Source organism: Heterodontus francisci, chromosome 6, assembly GCF_036365525.1.
Source record: "Heterodontus francisci isolate sHetFra1 chromosome 6, sHetFra1.hap1, whole genome shotgun sequence".
NCBI lineage: Eukaryota > Metazoa > Chordata > Chondrichthyes > Heterodontiformes > Heterodontidae > Heterodontus > Heterodontus francisci.
The window spans coordinates 143,060,821-143,085,514 of NC_090376.1; positions in this window are offsets into that span (position 1 = coordinate 143,060,821).

A 24,694-nucleotide genomic window follows, 5' to 3' on the forward strand; every position below is an offset into this window, starting at 1 on the left:
ATTAAACCCTGTTACGGTAAGACCAGGTGAAGGCTGAGAGGGAACCCTAGACCCCTTTCTCACCTGGTCGTAACAGTGCATCATGTGATTGAGTTAAATAATCACAGCCAAGGCAGAAGCTGGGTCAATTGTATTGGTTCCAGTGCCCCAAATCACTATCCAGGAACTTCTGCTGGAAAATGCATGTTTGTGGATGTTCGGTGAGAGCAGGGTTGAGCTCACCTATGATACTCCCCTTGGTTGGCTTACTTGCCAACACTCAGTGACAGATTTTCATTTTTGCTGCCTTGGCGGTATTCTGGAAGAATGGATTTCCCACCTCCTATAACAACTGCTCAATTTTCATTCCATTAAAATCAATGGAATGAAAATTGGGGTGGTGGCAGTTCATATAATTTACTCTGACAGATTGCCGCCCAATGGTGAAGATGATAATCCAACCCTCACAGTCTTTTTTCTGAAGTGAAGGGTGGCCAATTGGTCAAAGTACTGGAGGACATCAGTGTCTCTGGAGCCATATCCCAGTGCAATTCTTTAAGAGAGGTGAGAAGAATTGATACTAAAAAACCATGAGAAGGTCTTTAAAAAAAGTATTTTTTAGGATTCTGTTTAAAATATGACAAAATTCATTACCATGCAAATTACTTTAGTAGTGCCATTAACATCTTGAGATCATTTTCAAAATAGCATTCTTTTTTGCCTTGTACAGAGCAAGTGTCTAGTATGAGAGCCTCTCCACATGAAATTGCTTAGTGTGATGTGCTCCTACCCACTTGACTCCATTTATGAGTAGGTTCTTTACAATGATATCCACACTGGATTGGTTTCTATTCTATTCTCTGTATGTGGGTTGAGAGACCAATTAAACATACAAAGCGAGAGTAGCACAATGACATACAGTATAGCACTCAGCTGTGTGAAAATGACAGCTAGAAACTCCGAACTGAACCACATTGAAGTCTGCCAATAATTCCAAGTCCCCAAATTCTGATGAAGAAGGAAGGTCAGGTTTGCCTGTGTATATGTGTGTGTATGTACAATACAGTGAAGTCTTGCATATAGTGCACATTTCTTATCCATGTTAATTTTATTTCATGTCTTGAGACATGGGAGAGAAATCCAATTTACGGCTGCCCATTTTGCACCCATAAAGTGGGTGCTGGGTATCTGAAATTAGCATAGTGAGCTCTTGCACTCAATCTGGATCTGAAATGTGTCAAACATTATCATCTTGGGTGACTTTTAGTTGTCCAGGGCACCTGGTCCTGCTCCTCCTAGCCCCACAAAGAAAAATAAAAAAATTACTTTGAAGGCACTGTCAGCTTCTTAATCCTCTTCATGTTGGCCTTCATCTAACAGGAAAACCATTGCGGCCTCTCTACACAGGCTGAAGTTCAAATTGCTGTTAAAACCTGATGACGTTATCAGATTCTGCTCAGCGTACGTTTAGGGAGAGCGGCTTAGACGCCTGTCCAAAATTGTCTGTTAAAATCAGAAATGGTGAAGCCTATGTGACTTTCAAATAGGTGAGTAACCATGAACAGTCTGCCTGCCTGGCACTATTTCCAAGAAGAGCACCTTCCCAGTGTGCTGGCCATGTTATTTCTCAACTAACATTGAAATAAAAAGGCGGTCTTGTCATCACATTACTGTGTATGGGACCTAGCTGTGTACAAAATAGCTGGTGTGTTCCTACATTACAACAGTGATTACATTTCAAATAAGCACTTCATTGGTTTAAAGGGCTTTGAGCCTTCGTGAGGTCATGAAAGGTGCTAGATAATGTAAGTGTTTAAAAACAAAAATCCACTCCATCTCTTTTTCATGCAGTTTAATTTCTTGATTAAAAAACAAATGAGCTGAAGTTTGAAATCAAATAGAATGTCTTTAATTAATACCTGATTATTACATGTGTTTTGTTGCAAGTTGGAAAATGTAAACATCCTGACAATTGTAAGACAGAAGGAAAGAGAAATAGAGATAGTGAGAGACAAGCATATGCATAGATGATCTTTGACCTCCTTTTGAAAGGAATAAAGACCTACTACGTTCAACTCCTGGTTGCCTATCTATCAGATGCAAAACAAGCGGCCATGCACTGAATTTTTCCCCCCAAAATCTTGCGGAAAATGGAATAAAAAAGATAACAGGTCAGGACAGAATGTCAGTAGATGCCTTTCTACTTCAATTGAAAAAATCTGACTAATTCATGCCAGGGAGTTATTCAAATTCTTCAAAAAATCTTTCTGAATGTTTCAATTGGCTGTCCTCCTTTCTTTCATTGGTATGTTCTTGGGACTAGTCATTCAGCATTGTTTATTTTCATAAGTCCTCAGTAGTTTCCAAGTGAGTTTTCTAGCTGCTTTCCTTATGTTTGATTCATGCATCCCAGATTTGCTGCTGTTTTACTTAGAACTGTTGGAGAAAATATGGTAGGGAAAGCACGATGTGGAAAGTGCTACAGGAAGTAAATGGCACCTATAGGAGGTTTGAGCATTACTTAATAATTTTAATACATTACTAGTTGATCTCCTGTGGTTCTGCTGATTGTGATGCAGAGAATCCTCACCATTTCATGACTTTCTCTCTCTCCTCCAGGCTGTCTCTCTCACTCACTTTCCCCTGTGTCTCTTTACCCCAGCATGTCTCACTGTGTCCGTAAGATCTCTCCACCTTTCTATTTCTTGCTTCTCCTTTATCAGTAGAAGGGGAGATAGTAGAGGAATTGGATGTGGAGAAAGTCACCTGGTCTGGATGCCTTGCATTTCAGGTTGCTAAAGGAGTTGAGGGAGTGGAAGGGCTTGCCATAGCCTTCCAAACTTCCCTAGATACGGGGTAGGTGCCGAGGACTGCAGAGTGGCAAATGTGACACTCTTATTGAAGAAATAATGTAAGGGCAGTGGTCGTAGCTACAGCCCTGTCAGTTTAACAACAATTGTGGGCAAGGTTTTAGAAACAATGGCCGGAATTTTATGTTGAGCGGGAGGCCCCACCCACAGGCCAAAAAGTTGGGGGTGAGCCCACCTCCGCCAGGCCTGGGGAGCCATGCCAGGATTTTATGCTGCCTAGGCCTTTAATTGGCCTTGAGCGGGTCTTCCACCTCTCTTAGGCAGGAAGACCCACCTAATGAAGCTGCCGGCCAATCAGCAGACCAGCAGCTCTCAGTCCCAGCAGCACTGGATCTGCACCCTGCCAACAACAGCAAGATGGACAATGGCACCGGAAAGAAGGTAGGTTTTTGGAGCCGTGTTGGGTCATGGCGGGGGTCCCTCCGTGGGGCACAGGGTGACCGATAAAGGCCTGCTCAGGTCAGGAAATAAATACCCAACCCGAACCCGACAGAACCACCTCTGACCCGAGCCCGACCCAAGCCCGAGTCCCTCCAGTTGTTCCTGCGCCAAACCCCAAGCCCGACCCGACCTGGCCCAAACTGGCCCGACCCGAGCTCGACCCGACCTCCGGAATGGTTAGCTACCTTGATTCCATAGTGCACACACGCACTGTACCACTTTTGGATTAAGAAAGCTGCAGCATGAGCATGATGACGTCATTGAGATGCTCACTCACTCGCTGTGCAGTCTCAGAGTTTCCCTCCTTGACGTCCCGGACTCCAGCTCAGGTAAGTTTTTCAACTTTTACACTCTCCACTCAAGCAGAGCAAAATGCAAGACGTCCTGTGTGTGCTCGACCTGGACCCGACCCGACCCGACCTGACCCGACCCGACCCGGTCCAACCCAGACCCGGCCCGACCCGAGCCCGAAAGCCGGACCCAGAGGAGCAACCTGACCCAACCCAAACCTGACACATGTCGTCAGGTCCCGTCGGGTTTGGGCCGGGTTGCAGGCCTTTAGTGCCCGATCAGGATGCCCGCTCCCCCCACCCCCCATCCTGCAAGGAGGCCGCCAGGTTTCCTGGGGGCCTGAGCTGGTAAACTCCCAGTGGCGGCGGGGCAAGGCCCTTAAGTGGCATTTAATTGACTAAGAACCTTGATTGGCCTGGGGCAGGTGGTCAGTTTCTCACTGCCACTACCCTTCGTAAAGGGGCGGGAAGGAGTCAGGAATAGAATCCCCCGCCTCCCACTCAATTTTAGGCCCCTCCCCCACCACCAGCCCGCTTCTGTGGGGGCAGGGGGAGGACGTAAAATTCTAGCCAATAATCAGGGAAAAGATCGACAGGCTCTTGGGGAGGTTTGAGTTAATCTAGGAGAGCCAGCATGGATTGTAAAAGGAAGATCGTGCTTGACTTATCAAATTGAATTTTTTGATGAAGTAACAGAGAAGGTTTATGAAGGGAAAGTAATGGATGTTGTCAATATGGATTTTAAGCAAGTGATTGAGAAAATACCACATAAAAGGCTGGTTAACAAAATCGTGACTCATGGAATTCGAGGGTGAATGTCAGCTTCGATAAAAAATTGGCTTAAGGACAGAAAATAGCAAGTAATGGTAAATGGTTGTTTTTCAGACTGGAGGATGGTAGACATTGGTGTTCCCCAAGGGGTTCAGTGCCAGCACCACTGTGTATTTTATATATACACATATATATATATAAATCATATGTAGATATGACTTGGATATTGGAATACAGAGTAAAATTTCAAAATTTGCCGATGATACCGAACTTGGAGGTGTGGCAAACAAAAAGGATGATACCAATCAACTGCAAAAGGACATAGATAGGCTAGCAGAATGGGCAGACAAGCAGTAGATAAAATTTAATACAGAGAAGTGTGAGGTGATGCATTTTGGCAGAAGGGATAGGGAGAGAAAATATAGATTTCATGGCACAGTTTGAAAGAGTGTGCTGGGACAGAGGGACCTGGAGGTTCATGTGCAGAGATCGTTGAACGACATATTGAGAGTCTGGTTAGAAAAGCATACTGTGATTGTGGGCTTCATAAATAGAGCTTTTGAGTGCAACAGAAGGGAAATTATGCCGATCCTTTATAAAGCTCTGGTCAGGCCACGACTAGAGTATTGCGTCCAGTGCGGGTCACCACACTTTTGGAAGGATGTGAGGGTCCTTGAGAGGACGCAAAGGAGATTTACCAGAATGGTTCCAGGGATGAGGAATTTTAGCTACATCGTTAGGTTGCAGAAGTTGGGTTTGTTCTCCTTGGAGCAAAGGTGATAATGGTGCACAAGTTATGGACAGGCTTAGATAAGGTATATAAAGAAAATATGTTCCCATTAGCTGATGGCACAAGGACTATGGTACACAGATTTAATGTACTGGGCAAGAGATGAAGGGGGCATGTGAGGAAGAACTTTTCTTCTCAGCAAGTGTTAATAACCTGGAACCCACTGCCTATGAGTGTGGTAGAAGCAGAGATGGTGAAACATTTCAAAGGTATATTGGATGAGCCCTTGAGGGAAATAAACTTGCAGGACTTTGAGGTTGGAGCAGCGGAAAGGGACTGATCGGATTGCTCTACAAAGAGTCGGCATGGGTTGAATGGCCTCCTTCTATGCCTTAATGACTCTATGAGGGGACTTTTATGCTCTCCCCTATGGCAATTATGGAGATGAGGAGAGTGTATAATCAGGCGGGATCATGGCAGGGGAGGACCAGCCACCTTCCCGCCTCCACCCAAATTAAGTATTAAGTCCTTCCCGCCCCACTGCCAATTGAGGCCTTAAGTGGGAAATTAATGCCCAATTAAGGGCCTTATCCCTCCTCCGCCTGTATTAGTCCTGCGACAGGCGGACCTGTTGCCCAACGGGGAGAATGCCAAGCAAACCCGTGCGGATTGCTTGCTGGTTCTGGGGTGGAGAGGGGGGGTTCCCTCATCAAAAGTTATTTAGTACCTGCTCGAGGGACCCAGAATTGGGTGGGGGGCCCGCTGAGAGCCACCCACCTGCCCTTGCTGCCAAACCCCCTACAATCCCCTCCCCCATGACCCCCTACCCCGTGAAACAATCCCCATTGCCTACACTGACTTACGTGTGGCCTGGGTCCCTCACCTCTGGTGGGTCCAGTACCGGTAACCACTGCCTTTGCAGTGACGCTGCTCAGTTAAACAGCTGCCAACCTCTGATTGTCTGATAGCTTTCGGACGGTGGGACTTCCATTTCCGGGGTCCTTGATCCCAGGGAAGGCCCGTCACTGTTCACTTAAATACCTAATTGGTACTTGATTCGGCAGGTCTTCTCCAGAGGAGGCAATATTGGACTCTCACCAGCGCTTTAACCCAGATAAAATCCCAGCTTATAACTCTATGGCTGGAATTTAATGTCTGCAAGAGCGTGCTAGGAGGTAGGGGTGGCATAAAATCAGGTGGGATGGTGGGGTGTGCTGTGACCATCACCACTGGTGGAGGTGGCAGGTGGACCACCCACCGTTGGGTCAATTGAGACCTTTAGGTGACTAAATATTGGCCGCTTAAGTGCCTCTTTCCAACGCCACATTTCAAGCTACCAGGTAACCCTGGTGGTCTGACTGCAGGGTCTGTGGGGTGGGGGGTGGGTTGGTCTCCCTTCTTTTCATATGGACATGTGAATTAGGAGGTGTAGTCCATTCGGTCACTCAAGCCTGCTCCGCCATATGATGAGATCGTGGCTGATCTGATTGTGCGCTCAACTCTACTTTCCTATCTACGTGCTTGTTATGGCCAGGTGAGAAAGGTGTGTCGGGGTTTTTTTCAGCCTTCACCTGGTCTTACTGTAACAGGATTTAATTTTTAAACACACTGTTTTGAGCTCCTCCTTTGATGAATCCTTGTTCACCGCTTTCCAGTTATAAGGCAAAGAATGATCACAAACAGGCTTTCTTAGGTTTAAAGAAGAAAAGTGATCTTTATTCAAACTTAAACTTAAACTCTAATTCGGTTAATGCCTATGGCTACACGATGCCCCTACGATAGCATGCACATGCGATACACACATGCAAATAGGGACAGAGAAAAGCAGAAGAAAAATAAAGTGGAGCAGTCTGAGGCAATCTTTGAAAAGGGGTTTTTGTTACTGTACTTCTAGATCGCTGTCGTCCTTTCTTGTAGGTAGATCTTGCTTTTCGTTGGGGCCCAGTATTCTTCTTAAACCTTGTTCACTGTAGGAGAGCTTTCCCTCTTGAGGTTCATATGTCTTCAGTAGTTTTCAGCTCTGTGAGAAAGAGATGGAAACAGACAGGAGAGAGATGTTCCCAATCCAGGAGTCAGGAGCTTTCTGCCAGTTCAAAACTCTGTGGCAAGTTCAAATTCAAAAAACTCAGGTTACCCAGCAGGTTAATCATGTGACTAGTGGGGGTGACCAGATCCGTTTGTATATTCGGCCATCTTAGCAGTCAACCTGGAATGTGAGCTCCTCTACCCTCAATGTCTGGTAATCAAAAGTCCATTGTGGATTGAATGTGTCAGGGCATGGTCTTTTGACCCTTTTAAGCACTGTCTGTAAATATGCAAATGTCTTTCCAGTCAAGGGTCTGCTGTTGCATTCTTTTAAAAAACAAGTTCTTTCTTTACTCCAGTAACAGTTTAAAAAAAACAATGTTCATGTGGCAAAATTAATATGCCTCATTCTTGACAGGTAGGAGCCTGCATGACACCTCCACACTCAAAGGAATAAAATGTGATTTGCCAAAAAAAACACATTTCATGAAAAGGTTTGAGAGAAATGTAAAATACAGAAAGAAAAATAATGTATTTTTCTCATTCATTTCCATTCATTCATAAATCTTAAAGCTTATTAAAATTGTCTTACCTGGCTGCCAGTGCTGCTTTATTTTCCCATTTTTGGTATCCCAGTAAACATGTGGTTCATTGGGGAAGCTTTTCTTCAGTTTGCCCATTGCCATGACTGCCTAGGGTCTTGGTTCCTGCTTCATTTTTTTTTAGGAGAGTTAGTAGTGGGCAGGTCTATCCTGAACTCTCTTTCAAAGTGTTGCTGAGTCATGCAAAGGCTTTTGACTTCAGGGTGGTTCCCTTTCTCCCTGACTGTGGGGGCGGATTCTTTGTTAATCTTTCCTTTGTTCTCTGGGACATTCCTGCCTGCAGGTTTGTGTACAGACTTGACTGCACTCTTCTGTGGCACTTCGAATAGGTGAGGCATCACCCTTACAGTTTCTGTGCCCCCTAGAGGTCTCTCTTTGTCACCGCAGGTTCCTGTAAATGCTGTTAGCAACTCTGGTGCTCAAGTCTGCATTTACATAAGAGGATGTGGGGTCTAACTTTTCACATTTTTTGGGGTTGGCTGACCAGACAGTAGGGGTTTTCATCTGGGATTCCTCTCGGACTTCCTTTAATCTGCCCTCTTGATTACTTTTTCCCCTTCTATTTCTAAACCTTTGCCAGCTGTGTGCCTGTCTGTCCCCTTTTGTTCTCGGCGGGTGTCCCTTACAGTTCACCAGCCCTCTGCTGGATGGTCCACCTAACATGAGTACAGGATTTAGGGGTGCAGGTTTAACTGTATGGTGGGATTCCCCACAACCTGGCACATGTGGTAACTGCTGCAGTACTCCACCACAACTTTGTGGAGTTTTGGCCAGTCAAACTGTTGTGTTATGTGGGCTTTGGTCTTTTGTGTACCAGCAGGTACAGCCACTGTCGTCTTGTGTGCCCTTCTTAATATTTCTCCCTGGTACCTTTGCAGCAACACTAACCGTTGAACTACTGTCCACTCCTTACTCTCAGGTCTGTGAGGAGAACTCCATTTCCCGATCAGTATTTCATTCTTTAAATAGGAGCAATCAGGGACCCTCTCTGCTTCACTTTCAGACTGGGCAGCCTGTGCTAACTCTTGCAATACTCGGTCGGCTTGCTGAGCCTCAGCTAGGGAAAATCCATTTAATTCATTCACTGGATCTCTGATCTTTCCAAAGGAAGTCTCAGCCAGGCAGACCTCATGGTCATCTGCCTGCAATGCCAATACAGTCTTCTCTGGGAGAGCTGATTTGATCATGGTCTGATCCACTACACATTCAGGGAAACTGCAGGGGTCTGTCTCCTGCAACTGCCCTGTCTCTCTGACCTCCTGTGGTCCTTCTTCCACTATTGGGGGTGCTACCACCTTCACCCCCGCACGATCATTATCTAAGAGCAGGTCAACCCAGTTCACAGGCAAACTAGGGACAATCCCTACAGTCATCGGTCCCAAAACTAGGTCACACTCCAGGTGCACCCAGTGTACAGGTACAGACATACACTGCCCTCAAATACCATTCACCACCATTCTGGTGTTCACTGCACTCTCTGCAGGAAAGGTCAGGCCTTTTCCCAGTAAAAGGGATCTAATGTCCCCTGTGACCCTGAGAATCACTATAGACTTGCTTGCCCCACCTGAGGAGTATGGGGTTACTTTCCCTTCAGACACAAAACCCTGATAACCTTCAGGAATCCTATTAACTTTTCCTGCACTGGCCAAAGGAAGCTTCCTGGTTTGCACTCTTACTGCAGTTAAAGCCACAGCGTGTTCTGCTGTGCTTTGCATCAGGTTCCCTTCTTCACTGAGCAGTTGTGTCTTTATTAGCCCTACCATTTTCCCCTTTAGTTTCCAGCAGTCAGCTTTTAAATTCCCTGCTTTATTACAATGGAAGCACAGGTCTCAGGGTCTCATTCTTGCTCACAGCAACTTCCATTCTGGCTGGAGGAGGGCTCCCTGTGACTCCTGCTTTCCTTTCCCTTTCAGGACTGCCTGGGCAGAGATCACCTTCCCACCCTTTGTCCTTTTTGGATTTGTGGGGGTGATCAGTAAAGGTTCTCCCCTGGGAAACCGACGTATAAATTAAAGCAAACTCATCGGCCAGAACGACTGCTTGCCGGGCTCTCTGAATCTGCTACTCCTCTACATGGGTTTTTATTGAGAATGGTAGAGAGTTTTTAAATTCCTCTAACAGGATTACTTCTCTGAGAGTCTTATAGCTGAGCTTTATTTTAAGAGCCTCAGTCACTTGTCAAAAGTCAGCTACTTACTTCTTTCAAACTCCAGATAAATTTGATGAGCTTGCTTTTTGAGAGTTCTACACTTTTGTTGGTAGGCTTCGGGTGCTAATTCATATGCCCCAAGGATAGCACTTTTTGGTCAGTCATAATTTGGTGAACTCTCACTTGGCAACAAGGAATAAATCTCATGGGCTTTTCCAGTTAGCTTGCTTTGTAATAAAAGAGACCAGGTCTCAGCTGGCCATTTTAGCTGCCTTGCCAGTTTCTCAAAAGACACAAAAAATTCTTCCACATCTTCCTCATTGAATTTTGGAATTCATTGAATGAGTTTTAGCAATTTTGTACCTCGCCCTGAATTCTGCTCCTTCATATTGGCCATGCTTTCACTGGGGTTACTCTTTCACCCCCTAGTTAACTCAAGCCGCTTCAACTCTTTTTGCATTCTTTCTGGAATATTCCTTCTCTCTCCCTCTCCTGCATTTAATTTTCTTCATGTTCCTTCTGAAAGCTCTTTCTTTCTCCCTCTGTCTTTCCTCAAATTCAAGTTTTCTTTGTTCCAGTTGTATCTTTGCTAACACTACCCATCGGAGACTGCTTCTAATCCTGTTTCTGCCTCTTCAGATTCAATGGAAAAGTGCTTGGCCACTAGCCTTAGGAGTTCAGACTTCCTAGCCTCGCCACGTACAGTGATCCCACACTGCTCAGCCATTTTCCTCAACTCCCCCATAGGCAGTGCTTTTAATTTATCCCAAGGTACTTCACCCTAGCTTGGAGAGGTTCTAGCTTCAGTTGCAGTCATGTTATATTCAATCACACACAACCACAAGAAAAACTTTATCATAATGTTGCTCTCTTTGATTGGGAACAATTTGGCTTCCCATTTCCCATTTCTCTCGTTTGTCTGTGGGTAAAATTCCAGATGCTAGCACATAAATTTCAGTTATTACCAGGTGAGAAAGGTGTCTCGGGGTCTCTTTCAGCATTCACCTGGTCTTAATGTAACAGGATTTAATTTTTAAACACACTGTGTTTTGAGCTCTCCCTTTGGTGAATCCTTGTTCACTGCTTTCCAATTATAGGCAAAGAATTAGCACAAACAGGCTTTCTTAGGTTTAAAGAAGAAAAGTGAAATTTATTAAAACTTAAACTTAAACTCCAATTCAATTAACGCCTATGGCTATACGACGTGCCCACGCTTGCATGCACATGCGATACACACATTGCAAATAGGGACAGAAAAGATCAGATAAAACATAAAGTGGAGAGGTCTGAGGCAATCTCTGAAGAGGGGTTTTTGTTACTGAGTTTCGAGCTTGCTGTAGTTCTTGCTCGTAGGTAGATCTTGCTGTTCGTTGGGGTCCAGTATTCTTCTTCAACCTTGTTCACTGTAGAAGACTTTTCCCTCTTGGAGTTCATATGTCTTCAGTAGTTTTCAGTTCTGTGAGAAAGAGATGGAAACAAACAGGAGAGAGATGTTCTCAATCCAGGAGTCAGGAGCTTTCTGCCAGTTCAAAACTCTGTGGCAAGTTCAAATTCAAAAATCTTAGGTTGCCCAGCAGGTTAGTCATGTGACTAGTGAGGATGACCATGTCTGTTTGTATATTCGACCATCTTAGCAGTCAACTTGGAATGCGAGCCCTGCCACCCTCAATGTCTTATAATCAAAAGTCCATCATGGATTGAAAGGGTCATGGTCTTTTGTCCCTTTTAAGCACTGTCTGTAAATATGCAAATGTCTTTCCAGTCAAGGGTCTGCTGTTGCTTGCTTTTAAAAAACAATTTCTTTCTTTACCCCAGTGACAGTTTAAAAAGTCAATGTTCATGTGGCGAAATTAAAATGCCTCATTCTTGGCAGGTAGGAGCCTGCATGACAGTGCTATAGTCTTTCACTTCCTTGTCAATCAAGAAGCTATATGTCAACCTGTGCCAAGTAGCGGGCCCGACAGCGGTAAAGGCCTCCCCAGCTTTAAGAACCTCTCAATCACAACAACCTCCCCCCAACCCAGCCCCGAGAGCCTCCTCTCCCCCCCTCCCCCCCCGACCGCCTCCCCCGGCCACTTACCTTCACTCCAGACTTCCAACACTGCTCCTGGTCCCGGACCCTATTGCAGTTTCTGCAGTGACCACCCCTTGTTGTGGTGTTGCTGGGACTGAGGAGCTGACGGCCCCCTGATTGGCAGAAGCCTTTGGTAGCAGGACATCCTGTCACAGTGGAGGGTGGTGGGATGTGATGGTGGGGGTGCAGAAGCCACGACCTTTGGCAATTAACTGCCTGACGACCGTAAAATCCAGTCATAACTTGCAGGGCCAGCAGAGGTAAGTTCACCTCGACTTTCCAACTGGTGGGCGGGGTCACCACCTCCACATTAAATGCCGGCCTATGACTCGAAGACCCTCCTTAAAACACAGTGTCTTTGACCAAGCTTTTGGTCACCTCTTTTACTATCTCAATGTTAAATTTTGCTTGGTAATATCCCTGTGAAGCACCCTGGGACATTTTACTGCATTAAAGGCATTACTTAAAGGCAAGTTATTGTCCTTATTGTTATCACTCTTTTCCAGCCGGTAGTCCGTTCCCTCATTTCTCTGTTTCTCTTTCTCCCATCTCTCCACCCGATCTCTGCTCATCTCAGGTAAAGTTTAAATGGCTGGGACAGCTAAAGCGATGGGGCTGAGTCAGAAATTATCAACTGAATCAAAGAATTGAAGGCAAGTCACGATGATGGAAGAAAATTTAAATGACTCAGACAACTAAAAATGCAAAACCAGACCAAGGTGGTCAAAGAATAAGAAATAAATGGAGATATATGGGCAAATCAGGCTGTTGAAGAAAAAATTGAAGTGGCCATGACAGTTGAAAAAGCAACTGTAATCCAGGGCAATTGAGGGGGCTGAAAGCAGTAAGCGTATGGTAGGAAGTGGGCAGAAAGGCGAGGGCAGCCCAAAAGAGGTGGTAGCGAAGAGGTCAAAGGGCCTCAGAAGGGTAACTAAATAAATTTAAATTACTAAAACCAGCTTTAGTAATTCTTAAAGGTTAAATAAATTAAAAAAACTATCTGCAGGTTCACCTCAAAAATGTGACAGGCACAGTAAAGTGATGCAATGGTCCAGTGTAGTGTTTGAAATACTGAAAGCGAAGTATTAAACAAATACCTTAAATTCTGTTCATGTTGTTTAAAATATAGGGTGCGGCAACTGTGGTATTGGCCGGAATGTTGCGTTGGGCGGGTGACCACTCCCGGGCCCAGGGAGCCACGCCAGGATATTTCGCTCCCCAGGCCCTTAATTGGTCTTGGGTGAGACTTCCATCTCCTTGAAGCAGGAAGTCTCGCCTAATGGAGCAGCCGACCAATCAGCGGGCCGGCAGCTCTTAGTCCCAGCACTGCCACTGGGAGCAGTGGCCACTGCTGGAACTACACCCAGCCATCGGAGGCAAGAGGAAGGACGGTCCCGGAACTCATGTAAGTTTCTGAGGCCTCACCGGGAACATTTGGCCAGGCCTTGGTGAGGCAAGGGGTGTCGGTTAGGCAGCAAGGGGGGAGTGTTGTGCGTTAGGGGTGTTGGGGCTTCGGAGGCGGACCTCCGTGAGGCACAGAATGCCCAATCAGGAGGAACCCCACCCAGCCTGCAAGAATGCCATCTGGTTCTACCAGATGGGTCCGTGGGGCCGTTGCCGTCCGCCAGCAGAGGGTAAAATATCTGCGGTGGTAGGAGGAGGCCCTTAAGTGCCAGTTAATTGGCCACTTAAGGGTCTTGATTGGCCTGGGGCAGGCGATCAGTTTCTCACCATTATCGCCCGGTGTAAAATTGTAGTGGGGGCAGGAGGGGGTCAGGAATAGCCCCTTCACCTCCCTCTCAATTTTACGCCCCCCCTGCCCCACCCACCCCCACCACCAACCAACTCGTTTGGGGGCCATAACATTCTGGCCATTATAATTATGGAAGCATTGGAGCAGCTAACATTTATCACACATAATGTAATGATTATCAATTCTATTCATAGATTATGGGAAAACAAAGGTGTGACTGAAAACTCAAGACAGAGGTAAAGCCAAGGAAGATGGCCTCTGATGCTGTGTGCAGTACTCATGAGCCTGCAATCTAAACAGTCACCGAACCTAGGTATAAAAACAAGAAATGCTGGAAATACTCAGCAGGTCTGGCAGCATCTGTGAAGAGAGAAGCAGAGTTAACGTTTCAGGTCCGTGACCCTTCTTCAGAACTGGCAAATATTAGAAATGTAAAATGTCAGAAGCAAGTAAAGTGGGGGTGGGACAAGAGATAACAAAAGAGGAGGTGTAGATAGGACAAGGTCACAGAATAGCTGACCAGAAGGTCGTGGAGCAAAGGCAGCAATATGTTAATGGTGTGTTGAAAGACAAAGCATTAGTACAGATAGGGTGTTAATGGACTGAAAAATTGAACAGCCGCAAGCACAAACATGAAAACAAACAGTGGGTAAGCAAACTGAACAAACTAAGTTGAAATAAAATAAAATCAAAAAATATATATAAAAGGAAAATGAAAAAAATAACTAAAAATAAAAGTAAAATGGGGGGCCCGTCATGCTCTGAAATGATTGAACTCAATGTTCAGTCCGGCAGGCTGTCGTGTGCCTAATTGGTAAATGAGATGCTGTTCCACGAGCTTGCATTGATGTTCACTGGAACACTGCAGCAATTCCAGGACAGAGATGTGAGCATGAGAGCAGGGGGGAGTGTTGAAATGGCAAGCAACCGGAAGCTCAGGGTCCTGCTTGCGGACTGAGCGGAGGTGTTCCACAAAGCGGTCACCCAGTCTGCGTTTGGTCTCCCCAGTGTAGAGGAGACCACATTGTGAGCAGCGAATACAGTATACTACATTGAAAGACGTACAAGTAAATCGCTGCTCCACCTGAAAGGAGTGTTTGGGGCCTTGGCTAGTGAGGAGAGAGGAGGTAAATGGGCAGGTATTACACCTCCTGCGATTGCTGGGGAAGGTGCCATGGGAAGGGGACGAGGTGGTAGGGGTAATGGAGGAGTGGACCAAGGTGTCACAGAGGGAACGATCCCTTCTGAATGCTGGCAGGACTGCGGACTGCACCCAACCTAGGTACTGGGGCCTCGCCGTGGACATTTAGCCGAGCCTCGGCGAGGCACGGGGAGTCAGTTAGGCGGCGGGAGGGAGCATTGTGCATTAGGGGTGGTTGGGGCTTTGGGGGCAGCCCTTTGTGAGGCACAGAATGTCCAATCAGGAAGTTGGGACAAGAGTTGGGACATCATGTTACAGTTGTACATAACGTTGGTTAGGTCGCATTTGGAGTACTCTGTGCAGTTCTGGTCGCCGCACTACAGGAAAGATGTGATTAAGCTAGAGAGGGTGCAGAAAAGATTCACAAGGATGTTTGGAGGGCTTGAGTTGTAAAGAGCGATTGGATAGGCTGGGTCTGTTTTCCCTGGAGCGAAGGAGGCTGAGAGGGGACATGATAGAGGTATATAAAATTATGAGAGGCATAGATAGGATAGATACCATGTTTCCCATGGTAGGGGTGACTAAAACTAGAGGGCACAGATTTAAGGTGAGAAGGAGGAGGTTTAAAGGGGATCAAAGGGGTACATTTTTCACACAAAGGGTAGTGGGTATCTGGAATGAGCTGCCAGAGGAGATGGTGGAGGCAGGAACAGTAGCAACATTTAAGAGGCATCTGGACAGGTACTTGAATGAGCAAGGCATTGAGGGATATGGAATTAATGCAGACAGGTGAGATTAGTATAGATAGGCATTATGGTCAGCATGGATGCGGTGGGCCGAAGGGCCTGTTTCTATGCTGTACGACTCTATGACTCTAGGAAGACCTCCACAAGCCTGCAAGAAGGCTGCCTGGTTTTACCAGACAGGGTCATTGGGGCCTTTGCCGTCCGCCTGTCTACCATCATCAGTAAGTCTAAGCATTCATAATATAAGCCTGTATAATGATATATGTCATCCATAACATGAATAGAAACCTGCTTAACTACCAAGAGTACATAAATTGCAATTTCTTCATGGACATCCATGCAATTGCATACTAAACCACAGTTTGTAAAAACTATAACCAAAGAATTTCCTAGAATCCATTGATTCCCCAAGAGACTATGTGATTAGTAAAAGTAACAAATTACCAATAATTGAGGTGTGACCCAAATCTTAATCAACAGCAACAACAAAAAGAAAACAGTTCTCAGACCAAATAGCATTTATTTTTGTTTAACAATTTTTTCCCCCCTTATTTTCCTTCTCTCCTCTTCTGGAATTGCTGGCTCCTACCAGGATATGGGTCCACAGCCACAGTTACAGGCACATCTCTAATTTGTGTGTCTAGATAATGAGTCCTATACTGTTCTGCAAGGGAGGGAAAAATTATCGGGGGTAGGTGGAATTGTGGAGTAATCAGTTCCACCACGAACTTATTGAATGGTGGAGCAGGTTCCAGGGGTCGAGTGGCGTACTCCTGCTCCTAATTCCTATGTTCGTATGTATGTTCGTATGTTCATTAACCATATATGTGTACTTTCACTGGATAATGTTCAGGATTGTGTGGGAACATGGCAATTTTTGCCCGCCTGAGTACCCTCCCCCACCAGCACCCCAGATGAGGTCAGGTAATTGAGAATCGACCCTAAATTGAAGGCAGGAGCTTTGATTTTAAACCCCCCACTCCCCACTGCTGATTGCAGCCCTCCATGTCCCCTGCCATTCATGGCCTCTCTCTCCCCTCTGCAAATTGCAGTCTCTCTCCTCCTCATGGCCTCTCTTTCCCCATTATCGATAATGGCCGCCGTCTCCCCTGCCGATCAGGGCTACTGTCTCCCTGTGCCAATGACAGCCTCTCGCTTCCTCCTGCAGGTCAGAGACACTCTCTACCCCAGCTGATTAAGGCCCCTTCCCATCAGCACCCTGAATGCTGGGGTTAGTCCCTAAGGGTCTGCAGTGGCAGCCTCCTGCCATTACTGTTCCTACCAGCCGGCCGCCAGGCTGTCCATTTAGAAAAGGAAATTAAAAATGTAAATGAGGAGCTGCTATCAAGTGCGGCAAGACCTCCACGTCTTTGTCCTTGCTGGGTTCTTCAGCCTCCCCTATACTGTTCCCACCTCCCATTTTCCTTTATCACTTAGTTCTCTCCTGGTCAGTGCTTTTATCAAGAGAAGTATTGAAGGAGGAAGGAGGAAACATTGGAAATGTGTCACACTTAAAGAGATGATTATCAATCATAGCTTCCAGATAAACAAATTGGATGCACATCCTATAGGGAAACACTAGTTGTTCTGGTACCTTTATGGTATTCTGCCTCTACGAAATTTGTCATGGTAGGAGTGGGAAATTAGCCCTTGCTGCTGAAATAGAAGATTATGGATTCCAGGAGTTGGCCCTGTCATTTAGATTGATGCTCAAAGCCATTTGCAAGGAGTGCTGCAGAATCAGAGGTGCTGTCTTTTGGATGAGATGTTAAAATCAGGTCCCTCTTCAGCTGGATATGAAAGACCAGTGAGTTCTCCAGCTGTCCTGGTCAACATTTCTTCATATTCTATTTGTGGGATGTTGCAGTCTACAAATTGTCTGCTACATTTGCCAACGTTACAGAAGTGACAGTGAAGTAACTCATTACCTGTGAGTGCTTTGCGACATCTTGAGGATGTGCTACATACATCCAAGTACTTTCTTTCATTCTTGATGCAGTGTCAGTTGTTACAGAGCAACAGGATGCCCAGCTCATTCTTTTCATTATTGCTCAAGGCAGAAAATTCAATTGTGGCAGGCCAATGCATATAGGTTCAAAGTAACATGTTGAGTTATTTACAGGTCCACAAATTATATGGAAGCAGTAAGACACAACAAGCTTCTGAATTTTCAACATTTAGAAACAATGGCCCAGATCTTCCCAAGACCTTACATAATCTACAGTGTATGGATCCTTGAATAGCGCAAAAGATAAGATTTTATGGAGTAAGTGACTTCTGCCATTAATTATACCACTCCATATTTTCCTCAGACTATTGCACCACCCTGGCATTAACCTTGCTGAAAGCAGTTGAACGGTAAATATCAAAGCTATATCCCCATTGAAATAGTTGATGATCCTGACTTTCTTACATGTATGCCAGTTTTAAATGCTACTGAGGCTTAAAAATAATAATGCTGGTGACCTGGCAGCAGTACAATTTATTGACTTTATAATGAATTCACTTATTGCTCCTCAATGACACGCTAGATGTGTTTCGTGATCGGAACTTGTTATTGCCTACCAGTTACAGAATGCATTTTGCAATCCCAAAGCAACCCTAATCTCTGCCTTAACTAATAATTCAAAGTTGAGGTTTATTAATGAAGAAGTTGTTCCTTACGACAGAGCATTACTCAATTACAGGTAAGTCTTAATCTCCTCCTATCCTGTGCCCCTCCATTCCTAGGAGTAGAATCTATTGTAGGACAGCTTTTTGGCCTGTCTGCAGCCTTTGGCATGGATGACCACACCATCCTCCTCCAATGTTACTCCTTCATTGTCCAGCTGTGTGGCACTACTCTCACCTGATTCCATTCTTCTCTATCTAGCCATAGCCAGAGAATCTACTACAATAGTTTCTTTTCCTTCTCCCAAGCCATCATCCCTGGAGAAGCCCAAGAGTCTGGCCTCCACATTTTTCTCATCTACATGCTGCCCCTCAGTGATATCATCTGAAAACAAAGGGGGGGCGAATTTTATCCTGGCGGCAGGGGTCTCGATGTCAAGAGAAACTGACGCCGAGCTCCCCGTGTTGCCTCTTCTCCGGAAGCCCTGCCAAATTCCGTACCTATCAGACACCTAAGTGGACAGCGGCGGATCTTCCACCGGATCAAAGACCCCGTCGCTGGAAATCCTGCCCTTGGACAGCTGCCGGCAAATCAGAGGCTGACAGCTGTAGTGTCACTGCGGAAGTGGTGGCTGCTGCAGCAGGTGCACCTACCAGAGGCCAAGGAGCGTCCCTGGATCCAGACCTCAGTTAAGTCAGGGCAGGAGGGGTCTCACGGGCTGGGGGTTTGCATGGGGTGGGAAGGGAGTCGGCAACAAGGGCAGTGGGGTGGCCCTCAGCAGCACCCCCCCCTTCCTGATGTCGGGTCCCTTGTTCAGGCACTAAATACCTTTTACTGAGGGACCAACCGCCCGCCTCCCGCTCCCCCCCCCCCCCCCCCGTCACTCCGAGCTGGGAAGCAGCCTGCACGGTTTTTCGTGCCATGCTTCTTGTGCAGCGACAGGACTCAATTACCCATGTGGCAGGAAGAGGCAATTAATTGGAGGTTAATTGCCCAGTTAAGGGCCTCAATTGGCCCTGAGGCAGAAAGGCCGTTCATAGGCCTTCCTGCCCCAGACTAAATTTTGGCGGAGGCGGGTTGCTGGTGGGAACCCCCCGCCACCATCTCACCCGATTTCATACTCTCCCTGTTCCAAACCTGCTGTGAGGGAGAACGTAAAATTCCCCACAAAATGTCAGATTCCACATGTATTCTGATGACATCTAGCTGTAGCTCATAACCACCTTTCATGACCATTTCATTGGCTCTGATGTGTCATACTCCTTAACCGATATATAGTATTGCATGAGCAGAAATTTCCTCAAGATATATATTGGGAAGGCCAAAGCCATTGTCTTCAGACGCCACACAAATAGTGTTCCCCACCCCCTGATTCCAGCCTGCGCCCTTGTCTGTGGCTGAATCAGATTGTTTGCAACCGTGGCATCCTATTTGACGCTGGGATAATCTTTTGATCCCATATCCTCTCAATCATCAAGACCGCCTACTTCTACCTGTATAACATCGCCTGCCTCCACTCCCGCCTCTGTCTTCATTCATGCCTTTGCTACCTCTGGACTTCATTATTCTAATGCTGTCCTGGCCAGCCTCCCATGTTCTGCAGTCTATAAACTTGAGGTTACCTAAAATTCTGCTGCCCATATCCTAACTCACACAAAGTTCCATTCACTCATCAACCCTGTGCCCCCAGCCAAACAACACATCCAATTCAAAATTCTCATTCTTGTTGTCCATCCTTCCATGACCTCACTCCTCCTCATCTCTGTAACCTCCTCCAGCCCTGTCACCCGGCAAGATCTCTGTTCTGTTTCAATTCATGGCCTCTTGCATGTTGCCGATAAGGGCCATTTTAGTAACTGTGGCAGTAACAGAAGACAAAATCGAGATGGCAGGGAAAGTGTTGATGTGTTGCAGCTGTAGCATGTTGGAGCTGGTGGACACCAGTGTGATCCACCTCAATCACATCTGCAAAAAGTGTCTGCAGCTCGAGGAAGTTTGGCTCAGAGTTGATGAGCTGGAGTCTGAGAAATGGACACTGAGATCCATCAGGGAGGGGCAAGTTACCCAGACACTTTGTTCCAGGAGGCAGTCACACCCTTTTGGCTACGTACTTCAGATTTGATCTGTTCTCAGGAACAGGGGTGTGTGACTATGAGTGAGGGAGGTACAGGGATCCAGAATGTAACACTGGAGGAATCTCAGCCCTTGCAGTCGTCCAACAGATTTGAGGTTCTTGCAGCCAACGTGGATGAGAGCAGGGGCTGCAGGGAGGATGAGCAAACTGACCACAGTACTGTGGTGCAGGGGGCCATTCAAGTGGGGCAGTAAAAAGGAATGTAGTAGTTGTAGTAGGGGAAAGTACAGTTAGGAGGATAGATACTGTTCTCTGCTGCCAGGGGTGTGAGTCCTGAAGGCTGTGTTGCCTGCCCAGTGCCACAGTTAAGGACATCTGCTTGGGGCTGGAGAGGAACTTGGAGTGGGAGAGGAAGGATCCAGTTGCACTGGTCCATGTGGGTACCAACGACATAGGGAGAACTAAGAAATAGGTTCTGCTGAGGGAGTATGAGCTGCTAGGGGCTAAATTAAAAAGCAGAACCACAAAGGTAATAATTTCTGGATTAATACCCAAGCCACGAGCAAATTGGCATAGTGTAAATAAGATCAGAGAGTTGAATATTTAGCTCAAAGATTGGTGTGGGTGAAATAGGTTTTGATTCATGGGGCATTGGCACAAGTACTGGGGCAAGAAGGAGCTATACCATTAAGATAGCCTTTACCTGAACTCCATTGGGACCGATGTCCTGGCGAATCATATAACTAGGGCTGTAGAAAGGGCTTTAAACTATATAGTGAGGGTGAGGGTTCAGGTGAGCGTAAATTTAGAAAGTTAACAAGAAAGGACAAAGCACAGTGCAGGGTAGCGATAGGGTAATGATAACCAGAGGGTGACAGGAAGAGACGGAGCATACGAACATGAGAATTCGCCAGCAAATAAGGTCAGAGTAGGGAAAAATGGCAAAATGTCAGAATTGAAGGCTCTTTATCTGAATGCATGCAGCATTCATAACAATATGGATGAATTGATAGCACAAATAGAAATAAATGCTATGATAGCCATTACAGAAACATGGTTGCAAGGTGACCAAGGCTGGGAATTAATTATTCAAGGGTATTTGACATGTTGGAAGGGTAGAAAGAAAGGAAAAGGAGGTGGGGTAGCTCTGTTAACAAAGGATGAGATCAATGGCACCTTGAGAAATGATCTTGACTTGAAGGATCAAGATATAGAATCAGAAAGTGCTGGACAGGTCAAGAATCAGCTGTGGAGAGAGAAGCTGAGTTAATGTTTCAGGTCTGTGACCTTCATCAGAACTGGCAAAGGTAAGAAAAGTATTAGGTTTTAAGCCAGTGAAGTGGGGAAGAGAATAAAAGAAAAGGTGTGTGATAGGGCAGAGGGCAGGAGAGATTAAATAACAAAGATGTCATGGGACAAAGGCAAAGAGTGTGTTAATGGTTCTGGTGAAAGACAAAGCATTAGTCCAGAGAGAGTGTTAATAGCAGAATAAAAAGCAGCTCTGTCCAAAAGCACAACATGAGAAAGAGGCGCATGGTGAAAAAATAAAATACAATAATTTAAAAAAAATAAAAAATGGTCAGTCACGCTCCGAAATTGTTGAACTCAATGTTGAGTCCGCAAGAGTGTAGCGTGCCTAATCAAAAAATCGGTGCTGCTCCTTGTGCTTGTGTTGATGTTTACTGGAACACTGCAGTAGGCCAAGGACAGAAATGTGGGCATAAGAGCAGGGTGTGTGTTGAAATGGCGAGTAACCAGAAACTCAGGATCATTCTTTCGGACTGAGCAGAGGTGTTCCGCAAAGCGATCACCCAATCTGCGTTTCGTCTCCCCAATGTAGAGGCAACCGCATTGTGAGCAGTGAATACAGTATACTAAATTGAAGGAAGTACAAGTAAATCACTACTTCACCTGGAAGGAGTATTTGGGGTCTTGGATGGTGAGGAGAGAGGAGGTAATGGGCAGGTATTACACCTCCTGCGATTGCATGGGAAGGTGCCGTGGGAAGGGGAAGAGGTGTCAGGGGTGATGGAGGAGTGGACCAGGGTGTCACAGAGGGAACGATGGAAAAATTCAGCCCATGGTCTCCAATGGGCACTAGTGGTCTCAAGTAAGGGAACGCAAGTAGAAAGGAGGCAACACAATTCATGCATTAAGTTGAGTCTTTATTAGATTCTCAGTGAGTGGACATCAGGGTGGCTGAAAACAGATAACTAAGAGGTTGTCTCTTGCCTCCTTTGCACGTTGCTCAACACATCTGGCCTCCTGTGCAGGGACTTCACCATCTATTACTTCTTGCCCCTCTCCCTCCTCTGCATCCTCCTCATCGGTGGATAAGTGTCACTCAGGCATGTCCTCATCATGTAAGGCCTACCCACTCTGGAGCCCTAGATTGTGCAGAGCACAGCAGAACACCATGATACATTAGACCATTGCCGGGGCATACTGCAGGACTCCACCAAATCAATTGATGCAGTGGAACCTCATCTGCAGTAGCCCAATGACCTGCTCGATGGTTGCTCGTGTGTAGTCATGGCAATTGCTATACCTCTGCGCTGCTGCAATGCAAGGATTTCTCACAGGCTTAAGAAGAAAAGTCTTAAATGGATAGCCCTGGGAATCCATCCCTGAAGGCAAGTCGGGACCTGAAATGCTGTGACACCTGGGACTGTCGAAGTATGTAGGCGTCGTGGCTGCTTCCTGGGAAACGGGCACACACCTGCAGGAAATCCTTTTAGTGGTCACAGACCAGTTGAACACTGATTAAATGGAAGCCCTTCCTGTTGATAAAGGCAGCTGGCTGGTGTGTAGGCACCTGGGGGGGAATCCAGTGGCGGCCCTGAACCCGATGGCCCTCTCGGCCTGACTGTTAGGGTCGGTCCAGTAGCGCACATAGTTGCCGGTGCTCTCGAATAGGGCATTGGTCATCTCCTTGATGCAGCGGTGGGCTGCTGCTTGGGATACCACACACATAACCACTGTGGATCCCTGGAAAGATCCAGATGCGTGGAATTAATGCCACTGTGATTTTCAGGGCTGCTGGCATATGGTGACCCCCAAATCCCAGATGTCGCAACTTGTCTTGCATCAGGGCATGTAAGTTGGTGACAGCCTCCCTGGAGAGCCATTGTCTTCACTGACAATGCTGCTCAGACATTTAGAGGTAGCTTATCCAAGTCCGGAACGTTCTCTGGCGTACGTGAGCCCTTCTTGCCATGGCCAGCTGCTGTTGCTCTCGTCGTGGAGCTTTATGGACACATAAAGGAGATGCTGCATAATGGCACAGGAGTCCAAAAATACAGGGTGTATGAGACCCATGCCAGGTGACTTGTGGGCCTGAAGATCACTGTTGATGCAGAGACGATCCTGCCTTGGCAACTGAGTTTCTGACAATTCTCTCGTCAGAGTCCCTGATGGATCTCAGAGCCAACCTTGCTGACGGCCCATCCTCTGTTTAGCAGTGTGAGCATTCAAACACATCACATAGCAGTTTGGTAACACAATACAGCACCCCCAGACCCATACTGAACCCTTGCAGAGTCCCCAAAACCTCACATCCCCTTGCAGAGCCCCGAGACTCCGAACTGCCTTGCAGGGCACACAGCAGCACAGTCCAACAATGGCCTCCGAACCTCCCTCTTTCCCTGTGCATCAATGCTCAGGGCTGTCTCCCTGTTGCGGTAATGTGGCCTTTCGTTTGAGTGCCGCCAGGTTTTATTGGTTGTGAACTTGAAGGCACGTGAGTGCTGCCAGCCATTCACAAAATCGAGGGCCAATCTTTAAATCGGATGTAATTATATATTTAAACCCATTTAAAAAACAGTTCAGCAATTTAAAATAACTTCCCATGACGTCGGGGCATCAATACCGCCATGGTGCTTTCTCACCGCTGACCAAATCTGGAACCGATGTCATTTCGGCAGATTTCCAGGTGGACGGTTCTGATACTATTCTCCGCACCCTGGCCCCAGCTCCCCCCCCACAAGCCACCAAACCTGGCTGAAACGGCTGCATTAAATTCTGCCCTTAATTAAACTGTCTCTGAATCTCTTTGGACATTCTGCTGCAGCACTGTCATAACTTCATTGGATGTGGAGTGGAAACCTTGCTCACATATGTAAATGGAGTTTCCTCCACTTTTGTGATGATGCTATTCCAATGCAGCGGCAGAAATTCCATGGAAATTCAGAGCCAGTAATATTTTTGAAGAATGTATTTTTGAATTTTAGAGTTAATGTTAGTAATGTGTTCTTTTGACATTTGAACAGCTTTATTTTTGTAATATTAATGTTTATTTCAGCATTAGAGTGAGTGAATGGAAAAGTGAAAATCCAGCTTTCTCAGGAGAGGCATGTTCTTGGGCCTGCTGGCAGTCTTTGCATTAAATTTGTGCTTGTCAATTTTTTTTCTTTACCTTATACGAAGTGTACTCAGGCCT